Source organism: Hylobates moloch, unplaced genomic scaffold (genome assembly GCF_009828535.3).
Source record: "Hylobates moloch isolate HMO894 unplaced genomic scaffold, HMol_V3 SCAFFOLD_7, whole genome shotgun sequence".
NCBI lineage: Eukaryota > Metazoa > Chordata > Mammalia > Primates > Hylobatidae > Hylobates > Hylobates moloch.
The window spans coordinates 43,100,082-43,112,797 of record NW_026652282.1 but is presented as its reverse complement, the minus strand read 5'-3'; the positions used below and the strand labels follow the sequence as shown (position 1 = coordinate 43,112,797).

Below are 12,716 nucleotides of genomic sequence, written 5' to 3'. Positions count from 1 at the left end.
GAGTTGGGTTGCCAGTGTGGATACTGAATTCAAAGAAGTATTCAGAATGGTATTAATTGTTATTATTACTACATTTAAATAGTGTTTACAAGCTCAGAGAGGACTTTCCCTTAGCCTATTTTACATGCATTGTTCGCTATTTTATAAGTGAGGGAGCTGAATAAAAAGTAGCTTAATGACCGGGTGCAGTGGCTCACGACTGTAATTCCAGTACTTTGGGAGGTCGAGGCGGACAGATCATAAGTTCAAGAGATGGAGACCATCCTGGCCAACATGGTGAAATCTCGTCTCTAGTAAAAATACAAAACTTAGCAGGGTGTGGTAGTGCCTGCCTGTAGTCCCAGATACTCTGGAGGCTGTGGCAGGAGAATCGCTTAAACGCGGGAGTCGGATGTTGCAGTGAGCCGAGACGGTGCCACTGCACTCAAGCCTCACAACAAAGTGAGATTCCATTGCAAAAAAAAAAAAAGAAAAAAAAAGAGAAAAAAAAAGTAGCTTAAGATTGTTGGTCAGTGACACATCCCAATGCAACCAGAATTGTGATGGGCAGCACCTGACTGAATTCCACATTCAATGTTGGTGCCTCGGTAAGCTGATATGCCAGATCTGGTACTGCTTTCTTTGCTGCCTGGATTAATTTCAGCAAACCATTTCTTTACCTCTCCTGTCCCTGTATTCATCTCCCCACACCATCTTTCCCAGCAGTGTTTTGTCCCCTCTCTATGTTTTTACATTTACTCTCCCAGCAGCTGTCTACAAGCTTATATGGGATCCCTTGTATTTTATCGAAGCTCTTCCCTTCGTAGACCTTGTGAATTCTTAGAATGCTATTTTTCTCCAAACCCTCTGTATAGCAAACTCTCAATTACATGGAGATGTTTGCTGTTTGCAAGAACGCCAGTCTTAAAAGAGTGTGAAGATAAGCATTCTAGCCCTGGAAACCCCATTCACTTAGGCCATTCATTTCCCATCTAACCTCCCAGGTTTCTCCTAATTTAGGCACGGGTGACTCTCCCACCGTTGTTGAGAACATTGATTAAGGTAATGCATGTGAAGACGCTTTGTAAGCTCTAAAGCACTATAGAAATGGAGCCCACCACCAGGCCTGGCCAATTTTTGTATTTTTAGTAGAGACGGTGTTTCACCATGTTGGCCAGGGTGATCAGGAACTCCTGCCTCAGGCGATCTGCCCGCCTTGGCCTCCCAAAGTGTTGGGATTACAGGCGTGACCCACCATGTCCGGCCTGCTGATCTCTTTCTGATGCATTCTCTCCATCCCCATCTCTCTAAACCCTCTCTAACAGACTGTCAGACTTTCCTCTCCCTCCTACATTCTCTTCCTTTTATTTTGTCTTTCTCTGCTCCTCACCTCTTGACTAAAGATGTTGGCGGCTGCATCTCTAGCCATTGTCCAAATCCTAATACTACAACAAACATGGCCAGTGACATCTGCCTTTAAGCACTTGTCACAGAGGTCACCTGTGCATCGTCCACTTCCAGCCTCCAAAGAAACAATTCACTACAAACCACTTCTGGAGATGTGGCACCAACTACCAGGGAGGCAGCCATGGAAAGATGAGGAACTCTCATCATCATATTTCTGCTTGGGACCAAGGTTTCTGAACTGGAAAGGGCCCATCTCCTCAGCCCTCCCCATCACCCCTAACCCCTACAATGCTGTAGGTTTTCATAAAGTTGTTTTTTTCTCTACTGACACCTATAAGCTTCTCACTTTTGGGAGACAAAGATTGTAAAGGTTTTTTTTTTTCATAATTAACTAAATTTAATTTAGAGGAAAATTTTTTTAACTCAGCATCCAAAACTGCTGAGATTACAGCGTGAGTCACTGCACCTGGCCAGGAGATGATCTTTGTAACAAAACCTCTGAAAAACTCCAAACCCAGAACCAAAAAACAAACAAACAAAAAAAACCACACACAGAGCGGGAAACATCTGAATCAGTCAGATTCCCCTACAACACCACACTCACATTGGCTGGCAGTAGCCACTTTTGCCTCTGAGATGAAACTCTGATAATTGTTCATTAAAGAAAGGGAAGGCCTGGCAAGGCGGCTCACACTTGTCTTCTCAGCACTTTGGGAGGCTAAGGCAGGAGAATTGCCTGAACCGAGTAGATAGAGACCAGCCTGGGCAACATAGTGGGATCCTGTGTATACAGAAAATACAGAAACTAGCTAGGTGTGGTGGCGTGTGCCTGTAGCTACAGCTAGTTCAGAAGCTTAAGTGGGAGAATCCCTTGAGCCTGGGAGATCGAGGCTGCAGTGAGCTGTAATTGCAGCAATGCACTCCAACCGGGGTGACAGAGTGAGATCCTCTCTGGAAAAAACGCAAAAGAGTAATGCATCATTGGGCGCAGTGGGTCACACCTGTAATCCCAGCACTTTGGGAGGCCGAGGCCAGTGGATCTCGAGGTCAGGAGATGGAGACCATCCTGGCTAACACAGTGAAACCCCGTATCTACTAAAAATACAAAAATTAGCTGGGCATGGTGGCACGCGCCTGTATTCCCAGCTACTTGGAAGGCTGGGGCAGGAGAATTGCTTGAACCTGGTAGGCGGAGGTTGCAGTGAGCCGAGATCTCACCACTGCACTCCAGCCTGGGTGACAGAGCGAGACTCTATCTCAAAAAAAAAAAAAAGAGTAATGTATCAGAACTTGATGGAGCTTCAGGCCTTCACAGTAATAATGGAGGGAAACACATTTGTGGAGAGGGGACCATGCTCACTCTTTATCTATCCATGATAGACAGATAGTCCGGAGCTTTATATACCCATGGAACCTAAGGAAAAATGTTCCCTGTCATGACTCACAATCTTCCAGCCACCCTTTCTTGCATCTGTCCTGTGGGCTTGGGGACCCAACTTATGGATTTCATCTTCCCAGGGAAAAAGAAAAATCAAATCCTTCAGTATCTCTTTCAGGGTATATCCTCTGCTATATTTACATGGAGGATAAGGCACTCGATATCTAGTAGCTGAATGTTACATTTGTGTAATACGGAGCTATATTGGGACAAAATAGAATTTGTTTCCTCTGAGACACAGGTAGAGGCACGTCCACACTGACCTGGGTGGCAGCCACCTCTTCCTGCAGTGCCAGGCAGGGCATGCTCACAGATCTGGGGAACCTCTACTGCTCCTGGAGCTCCACAACCTCCTTACTAGCACCCTCTCCCTCTGGTGGCTGTGACAGCCCACACTTAGTCTTGGGTCTCCCCTGCTTCTTTGCCTGCCCCTCTTCTGCCCACGCTGCATGTCTCTGTCTCCCACTGTCCCCACTATGTCCACGATTGCCTCTCCCTCCCTGCACTCTCCATCTCTAAGGGCTCCTTGTCTTGGAAAATGAACCCACAGCCTCTACCTTGTGACTGGGGACAGAAGCCGGGGCTTGTTCAATTCTCCCTCCCTCCACCACACACACCTGTCCTCCTTAATGTTTCTGAAGTCAGTGAGCTCCAAACTCAGCCCCTCCTGCACCTGCCAGTTGTAGGACCTGTGACAAGATGCCTACCATCTGTCTGGGACTCCGTCTCTCATCTCTCATATAGGCATAATGATGGTAGTTTCCTCCTTCCAAGGCTGGGGAGAAGCAAGAGGCCAAGGTGATGGGTTATGGACAGTCAAAACAGCTCCGATCCTGCCTCCACCTGGGGCTGGTGTTTCAAGTCCGTTTGCTTGTGAATGGAGCTTTAATGTCTCCATTCACACACAAATGTTTTATTCTAAAATAGACTCCCCTCTGCCCTTCCTTTCCCCACAACTCTTTCCCCTCTGCACCATGCAGTGGTACCTGTGAGAAAGAACTGTCCCATTCCCAAATCATCGTCCCCACCCCAGCCCCCAGGCCCTTGGTTGGTGAGACCCTTGATGGGCAGTCTCATGCTTCTGTCCAGGGGACTTTCCCACCATTGCTCCGCTGCATGGAGTGCATGGAGACTAAGTGGACTCTTCTATTCCCTGGCCATTACAGGGTCTACAGTGCACGCATCTTCCTCATCCCTCCGCGTTCCCCAGATGATGATTTCATCTGTGTCTCCTCCCACATACTCCCAAATGGACCGTCCCAGCCCTAGAACGCGAAAATTGTTCAGAGAGTGAAGGCCAAGATGCCCAACCACCTGCTGCAGAATCCTGCTCCAGGACTGAAGTGTATAGTCTCTATCAAAATAAAAACTGGAGGCCAGGTGCGGTGGCTCACGCCTGTAATCCCAACACTTTAGGAGGCCAAGGAGGGAGGATCGCTTGAGCCCAGGAGTTCAAGGCTGCATTGAGCTATGATCATGCCACTGCACTCCAGCCTGGACAGAGCAAGACCCCCATCGCTAGAAGAAACAAACAAACAAAGAAACCCAACAACTGGAAATATCCTCCTCTAGAATGGTGGTTAGGAACATCTGTCTGCCTTGCTCCCCGATGTCTCTGCAGCACCTAGGACAGCACTCAGCACGAGGACCCACTCATTAGGGTTTTGTTGAATAAATGAGTCCTTTGACACAGCAATTCCGCTTCTAAGAATCTTTCCTAAAGAAATATTCACACACGGGCACGGAGCTGTGTGCGCAATAATGAGAGGGGCAAACAACTGGGGAATGTTTGCAAAGGTTTATTAACTGTCAGTAACTGATACAGGGGAATCGGATGAGGGGAGTACATGCTGAACAGGAAACCGAGCAAGGGGGGCTTGACCAGGACGCATGGCAATGGGGTAAAGCAGATGGGAGATGCTTATAGTGGTACTTGGTGTGAGTGTGTGTTTGTGTGTGTGTGTGCAGGCGCGTGCATGTGTGGTGTGTAAATGCAGAGGAAAAAATCTGATATTAAACACTCGGAACTGCCCTCAGTAGTCACATCTGGGGAGAGAGGAGGGTAGTGCTGTTCTATGCAGAGAATACCTGACGATACTTGCTTTTTAAGTAGATGCATGGATACACAAACTGAAATATGCGTTAAGTATGTCTTGCTCATCAATGAAAAGGATAATATCTAACAGAATGACACAGTGTAAGAAAATACAACGGAAACGCTAACATCGAACTCTTGGCACACTAAGAAAAATGATGCTCAACTTTTCACTGTTGTGAACACTTGCTTTCACTTGCTATACACCTGATGACGAGGGGTCCGCAGCCATGCCCATGTTCGTGAAAGGTCACCACATTCTGCTTCTCATCATGGGCATGTGTCATATCCCCGAGGCTGAGGCAAGAAGAGAGAAAGAAAGTGGCAATGAGTTCCCACTGCCCAATAACTCAATCTCAACTCCTCCTGACCTGCAGACACTGCACACTCTGATTCTGCCCTATCTCAGGACCTGCACATGCCTTCCACGGTTCCTTGAAGTGAACCATCTGCTCTTGCCACAGTGACTTCCTCACCTGGTTTATCCATTCCTAGGCTACAGGAAGGTGTGGCCACATACCAGGGCTGACCTGGGGTTTCGGAGCCCACAGCATCCGGGGTAGGGAGGATCCCTGGATATACAGGGTAGGGAGTAGAAAGAACATGGGAAATCTCATCATTCAGCCTCAATGCTGTACACTAGAAAATTATGAGAAAGGAATCATTTGGGAAACAAATGACAAGATGGGATACCAGTACCATAACAGAAAAGCACATCTGCAGGGATGTGGGGGATGAGCCCAAGGTTCTCTTACGGAGTTACTCATCATCTTCTTCAGGGTCGCTGATCTCTTCATAAATCACCACCTGCTTTCTCTCCCGCAGTCTGTGGGTCCAGGCATGTCCCCCCCTTTCGGGTCCTATGATGGAGAAGAGTTGGAAGATGAGGGTTGGGTAGGTTGGAGAGTGTTAGGCTCTGTTTTCGCAAAAACAGGAGATGCCTCCCCGCTCCCAAGTGCCCATGGGCCTTCTTTATCCAGTTTTTCACATTCTCTGGCTTAGAGAGGCTGAGACATTAGACCCACACCAATACAGGCCAAATGCCAATTAAAGTTTTAGCTTCTGGCTCCTTCCGTTGTGAGGTTTAGATTCCCAACATCTTCACTTATGGGAACATTCACCCATACCTCCTTTCATTCTGCAAGTATTTGTTAAGGGCACAAAGGCATACCTCGTTTTATTGCACCTCATTTTCATAGTGCTTCGCACATACTGCATTTTTTTTTAGAAATTCTCACCAATTTTACACTTTTCCATTATTATTATATCTGTTATGGTGATTTGTGATCAGTGAGCTTTGATGTTATTATTGCAATTGTTTTTGTTGTTTTTTAGTATTTTAAAATAATTTTTGTTCTTTATTTTGTGGGTACACAGTAGGTGTATATACTTATGGGGTACGTGAGATGTTTTGATACAGGCATGCAAATGCGTAATAATCACATCATGGAAAATAGGGTATCCATCCCCTCAGTCATTTATCCTTGTGTTACAAACAATCCAGTTACACTCTTGCAGTTATTTTTAAATGTATGATTAAGTTATTATTGACTGTAGTCACCCTATTCTGTGTAAATGTTTTGGGGGTACTAAGAACTGAGCCCACAGAAGATGACGAACGTAATCGATCAATGTTGTGTGTGTTCTGACTGCTCCACCGATGAGCTCTTCCTTGCCTACCTTCCTTTTCTTGGGCCTCCCTATTTCCTGAGACACAGCAACACTGAAATCAGGACAGTGAACAATCCTACAATGGCCGCTGACTGTTCAAATGAAAGGAAGGGTCACATGTCTCTCACTTTAAATCAGAACCTAGAAATGGCTAAGCTTAGTGAGGAAGGCCTGCTGAAAGCCAAGATGGGCTGGAAGCTCGGCCTCTTCCACCAAACAGCCAAGCTGTGAATGCAAAGGAAAAGTTCTTGAAGGAAATAATAATACTAATACTCCAGTGAACACATGAATAAGAAAGCAAAACTGCCTTACTGCTCAAATAGAGAAAGTTTGAGTGGTCAGGATAGAAGATGAAACCAGCCACAACATTCCCTTAAGCCAGAGTCTAATTCAGAGCAACAGCCAAACTCTCTTCCAGTCCATGAAAGCTGAGAGAGGTGAAGAAGCTGCAGAGGAGACGTGTGAAGCTAGCAGAGGTTGGTTTGTGAGGTTTAAGGAAAGAAGCCGTCTCCATATCATAAAAGTGCAAGGTGAAGCAGCAAACCCTGATGGAGAAGCTGCAGCACGTTATCCGGAAGATCTAGCTAAGATCACTGATGAAGGTGGCTACACCAAACAACAGATTTTCATTGTAGATAAACTAGCCTTTTATTGGAAGCAGATGCCATCTAGGACTTTCATAGCTAGAGGAGATTGACTCCAACTTTGAAAGAAGTTCTCCTGTGGGTAAAATGCTGTCCAATAGCATCACATACTACAGGGAAATCCTTCATGAAAGGGAGAGCTAATCCATGTGGCAAATTTCATTGTTGTGTTATTTTAAGAAACTGCCACAGCCACTCCAGCCTTCAGCAGCCACCACCTTGATCAGCCAGCAGCCATCACCACCCAGGCAAGAGTCTCCACCAGCAAAAAGAGTGACTCACTGAAGGCTCAGAGGATTGTTAGCATTTTAACAATGAATTAGTTTAAAATTAAGGTATGTACATTTTTAGACATAACAACATTGCACACTTAGTAGACTGCAGTATAGTGTAAACATAATGTTTGTATGCACTGCAAAACCAAAAAAACAATGTGTGTGACTCACTTTATTGCAGTGGTCTCGAACCGAAACTGAAATATCTCTGAAGTACACCTGTACTGGGTATCAGGTATTGAGCTGAGTAAGATATGATCCCAGGTTACCACAGATAGAATCGCCTGAGCACCTTTCATGTCATCAGGCCTTCTAGATTAAATTTAATGCCTCCAAACAATCTATGAACTATGATTCTTTATTTCCAACTTATGGACTGCGAATCTGGAGCTGAGAAAATTTGGAAGACTTGCCCCAAGTCACGTGGTTTTTATATGGATGGGAACTCCAGTCTGTGTCTCTGGAGGTCAGGTCTAACATCTCATCTGGAGCTGGGCGAGCTCCTCAGCCCAGCCTGGACCCGGGCTTCTCTGGGATCAATGCCACGCACCCAGTCCACACACCTGAACACAGCCAGGGAAGCCAGAGGGGTTGTTCCCAAATCGTTTCCTCTTACCAGATGTCTCGTGAATCTTCTGAGAGGTACTTGGATTTCCCGGGGGGCACAGCTGTTTCCCATGGTTCTGTGGGGCAGATGCTTCTGGCACTTCCTTCGAATCATTTCCTTCCTCTGCTGGGTTTTTCGGCATGATCTTTATAATGTGAAGGTCACAGATAAACAGTATGAGTGACATTTGTATAGTGCTTTAGAGCTTACAAAGGGTCTTCACATGCATTACCTTAATCAATGTTCTCAACAACGCGGGGAGAGTTACACTTGCCTAAATAGGAGAAACCTGGGACGTTAGTAGGGAAAGGAATGGCCTAAATGAATGGGGTTTCCAGGGCTAGAATGCTTATCTTCACACTCTTTTAAGATTCATGCAAACAGCAGAAATCTCCATGTAATTGAGAGTGTGGTATACAGAAGTTTTAGAGAATAGCATTCTAAGAATTCACAAGGTCTACAAAAGGAAAAGCTTCTATAAAATACAAGGGATCCCATATAAGCTTGTAGACAGCTGCTGGGAGAGTAAATGTAAAGACATAGAGAGGGGACAAAACACTGCTGGGAAAGATGGTGTGGGGAGATGAATACAGGGAAGGGAGAGGGAAAGAAATGGTTGGCTGAAATTAATCCGGGCAGCCAAGAAAGCTGGCATATGGCATACCACCCTACCAAGGCACCGACATTGAATGTGGAATTCAGTCAGGTGGTGCCCATCACAATTCTGGTTGCATTGGGATGTGTCACTGACCAACAATCTTAAGCAACCCTTTTTTGTTTTTTTTGTTTTTTTTGTTTTTGAGACGGAGTCTCGCTCTGTCGCCAGGCTAGTGATGGATCTGATGAGGCAGAGGGATGGGGGCTTCTGTTCTGTTGACAAGAAATGAGCCTGGCCAATGTGAACGAATTTAGAGGCTATTACTGGGTTATTTGTAAATTATTAGAAGGAAGAGAGCTAGAATCTCCAAGACTACAAGAGCCCACCAGCACTTAGAGAGAATGTGGGGCATTTCAAGTTGCAGCAATCGGCCAGGCGTGGTGGCTCATGCCTGTAATCCCAGCATTTTGGGGGGGCCGAGGCATGCAGATCGCTTGAGCCCAGGAGGTCGAGACCAGCCTGGGAAACATAGCAAAACCCCCATCTCTACAAAAACACACACACACACACACACACACACAAAATTAGCTGGGGGTGGTGGCGCAGGCCTGGAACATCTCAGCACTTTGGCAGGCCAAGGGGGGGCGGATCGCTTGAGCCCACGAGGTCGATACCAGCCTAGCCAACCTAGGGAAACCCTCTACTAAAAAAAAACAAAAATTAAATAAAAAATATTAGTGGGGGGCGGGGTGGTGCACGCCTGTAGTCCCGCGGCCGAGGCAAGAGGATCTCTTGAGCCCAGGAGGTTGAGGCCAGCCTGGCAAACATAGTGAAACCCGGCTTATAAAAAAAAAAAAAAAAAAAAAAAAAAATAGGGAAAACCCCGTTTAAAAAAAAAAAAAAAAAAAAAAAAGCGTCGGCAGGTTGGGGCACTTCTGTAGTCCCGGGGCCGAGGCGGAAGGATTGCTTAAGGCCAGGCGGTCGAGGCCAGTCTGGCCAACATAGCAAAACCGTCTGTACTAAAAAATTAAAAAATAAAAAATATTAGGGGGGGCGGGGTGGTGCGTGCCTGTAGTCCCGAGGCCAAGGCGGGAGGATTGCTTGAGCCCAGGCGGCTGAGGCCAGCCTGGTCAACATGGCGGAACTGTCTCTACTAAAAAAATAAAAAATAAAAAATATTAGTGAGGGCGGGTGGTGCGTGCCTGTAGTCCCGAGGTTGACGCGGGAGGATTGCTTGAGCCCCCCGTCTCTACTAAAATACAAAAATAAAAAAATATTTCCAGGGGTTGGATGACACAGGCTTGTAGACCCAAGGCCGAGGTGGGAGGATCCTCCCTGATGATCGTCCTGAAAGGCATTAGTTGTCTTTCCGTCCTCAAGATTTTCAGAACCCCAAGCACTTGAGGGCCCTACAGAGGCTTCCTCCTTTTCTGTCTGCCCCCATTAGCCCATCTAGGGTGTCCCTTCAAGAGAACTTACCTCAGAGACAAGGCAGTGGTGGCGAAGTCGGCAGCAGTTGGTGACGAAGTCGGCAGCAGTTGGTGACGAAGTGTGGCTGGAGGAGAAAATATTCTGCAATGTCACTGCCTCAGGATGATGGACCAATCAGGGAAGTTAGTGAACCCCATCTGGCCAATCAGAAGTCAGAACAGTAGGCGGGAGGAGCGAAGCTGATGTGGGGTCTATCAGTCGAGGCTCCAGGGACAGAACCTTCTCAAGGTGGGAGCGGAAACTCTGATTTTCCCGCCTAAAGCACCCCCTGGGATTGTCTACTCCAAGTTCGGAGTGCGCATGCTCTGATTTTCTCTTTCCATTGTTTTCCTATCCCTCTCCACCCCCTCGCAGTGCATTTGTTATCCAGTTTTAATAAGTAGTGTATATGAAGCAGGTCGTCATCTCAAATCTTTCCTGTCAGTTTCTAACTTTTTCAGGTATGGGATTTTTCCTAGGAACTCTGTAGTAACGTCAGAAGTTTGGGCCGGGCACGGTGGCTCATGCTTGTAGTCCGAGCACATCGGGAGGCCACAGCTGGTGGATCGTTTGAACCCGGGAGGCAGAGGTTGCGGTGAGCCACAATCACGCCACTGCACCCCAGCCTGGACAACAGAGCGATACCCTGTCTCTTATTTCTACAAAAAATAAATAAAATTAGCGAGGCGGGGTGGTGTGCCTGTAGTTCCAGTTACTCAGGAGGCTGAGGATCGCTTGAGCCCAGGAGTACGAGGTTGCAGTGACCATGATCCAGCCACGGCTGCCTACCTCGGCCACGGAGCGATATCTTGTCAGAAAAAAAAAAAAAAAAAAGAGAGAAAGAAAGAAAAATTTCAATGAGCCAGTCCCAGTGGCTCATGCCTGTAAGCCCAACACTTTGAGAGGCTGAGGCAGGAGATGGAAGGATCACTTGAGGACAGGAGTTCCGGAACAATCTGGGATGCATAGTGAGACCCCAATCTCTATAAAATTTTTTTTTTTTTTTTTTTTTGAGACGGAGTCTCGCTCTCTCACCCAGGCTGGAGTGCAGCGGCGGAATCTCGGCTCACTGCAAGCTCCGCCTCCCGGGTTCACGCCATTCTCCTGGCTCAGCCTCTCCGAGTAGCTGGGACTACAGGCGCCCGTCACCACGCCCGGCTAATTTTTTTGTATCTTTAGTAGAGACGGGGTTTCACCGTGGTCTCGATCTCCTGACCTCGTGATCCGCCCGCCTCGGCCTCCCAAAGTGCTGGGATTACAAGCGTGAGCCACTGCGCCCGGCCTAAAAAATTTTTTAAAAAGAAATTCAAACTAAAAAAAAAAAACAAAACAAAAACTTCTATATATGTTTTTTTCTAGAAGACCAGAGAACCAGAAATATATTTTACCCATTGATATTAATAATATTTACAATAATAGTATTAAAAAGAGTATGTAATTGGGGCCCACTGTGTTCCTCAGGGAGCTCATAAGTCAATTTGTCTAAGAAGTTTCCGCTACCCCCATCCCTAGTACCTCCAACAAGTCCCCGTTCCTCTCTGGGCTTTCCATCTACAGCCCTGATCTCTCTAAGATCCTCCCAGGATGACAGCAAGCTCTCTTAGGGCAGGGACAGGGCAATGGCCCTTGAGCCCAGCACAAAGCCCTTTATGTGCATCTTCCCATTCGTTTTCACAACCTTCTCTTGAGTTAAATGCTATTAGCATCCCCAGTGTGCAGATGTTGAGACTGAGGCTCAGAGAATTAAGCAGTCTGCTCGAGATCACATAGTCAGTGGGTGACAGAGCTGGGATTCACCCCCAAGATGAATTGAGTCCAAAGTCTGTGCTTTTATTTATGTATTTATTTATTTTTAATTAAAATAATGTTTTAAGAGATGGAGTCTTGCTATGTTGCCCCCGCTGATCTGGAAGGAACTGCTGGCCTCAGGCAATCCTCCTGCCTTGGCTTCCCAAAACACTGGGATTACAGGAGTGAACCACCCGACGCCCGGCCTCAAAGTCAGTGCTTTTAATTACCCTTCTATATTGCCTCGACTATTTGTTGAATGAATGAATGCATCTTACAGCTGCAAAGGTTCTTTAACATAATTTACATGACTCCTTACAATCACCCCAAATTCCCTCTGGCTGCTGTAACAAATTACCACAAACTTTGTGGCATAAACAGCATCAGTTTATTCTCTCACAATTCTGGAGCCCAGAAATCTGAAATCAGTTTCACTGAGTTGAAATCAAGTTGTCAGCAGGGCTGTAGCCCTCCAGAGGCTCTAGGAGAGAACCTGTTCCTTGCCTCTTCCCGCTTCTGGTGATTGCCAGCATTTCTTGGCTTGTGGCTTGATATGGGTTGGCTCTGTGTCCCCACCCAAATCTCATCTCGAATGGGGGTGGTTTTCCCCATGCTGTTTTTGTGACAGTGAGTTCTCATGAGATCTGATGGTTTTATAAGCGTCTGGCATTTCCCCTGCTTGCACTTCTGTCTCCTGCTACCGTGTGAAGAAAGTCTTTGCTTCCTCTTCACCTTTGGCCACGA

At 46.6% G+C, this 12,716-nt stretch overlaps 1 pseudogene; it reads right to left on the bottom strand.

Annotated features, from left to right (window-relative positions):
- Window positions 1–4,607: 4,607 nt before the first annotated feature.
- The window catches only part of LOC116811651 (putative protein SSX9), a 16,187-nt pseudogene continuing 8,078 nt past the window's right edge, over window positions 4,608–12,716 (bottom strand).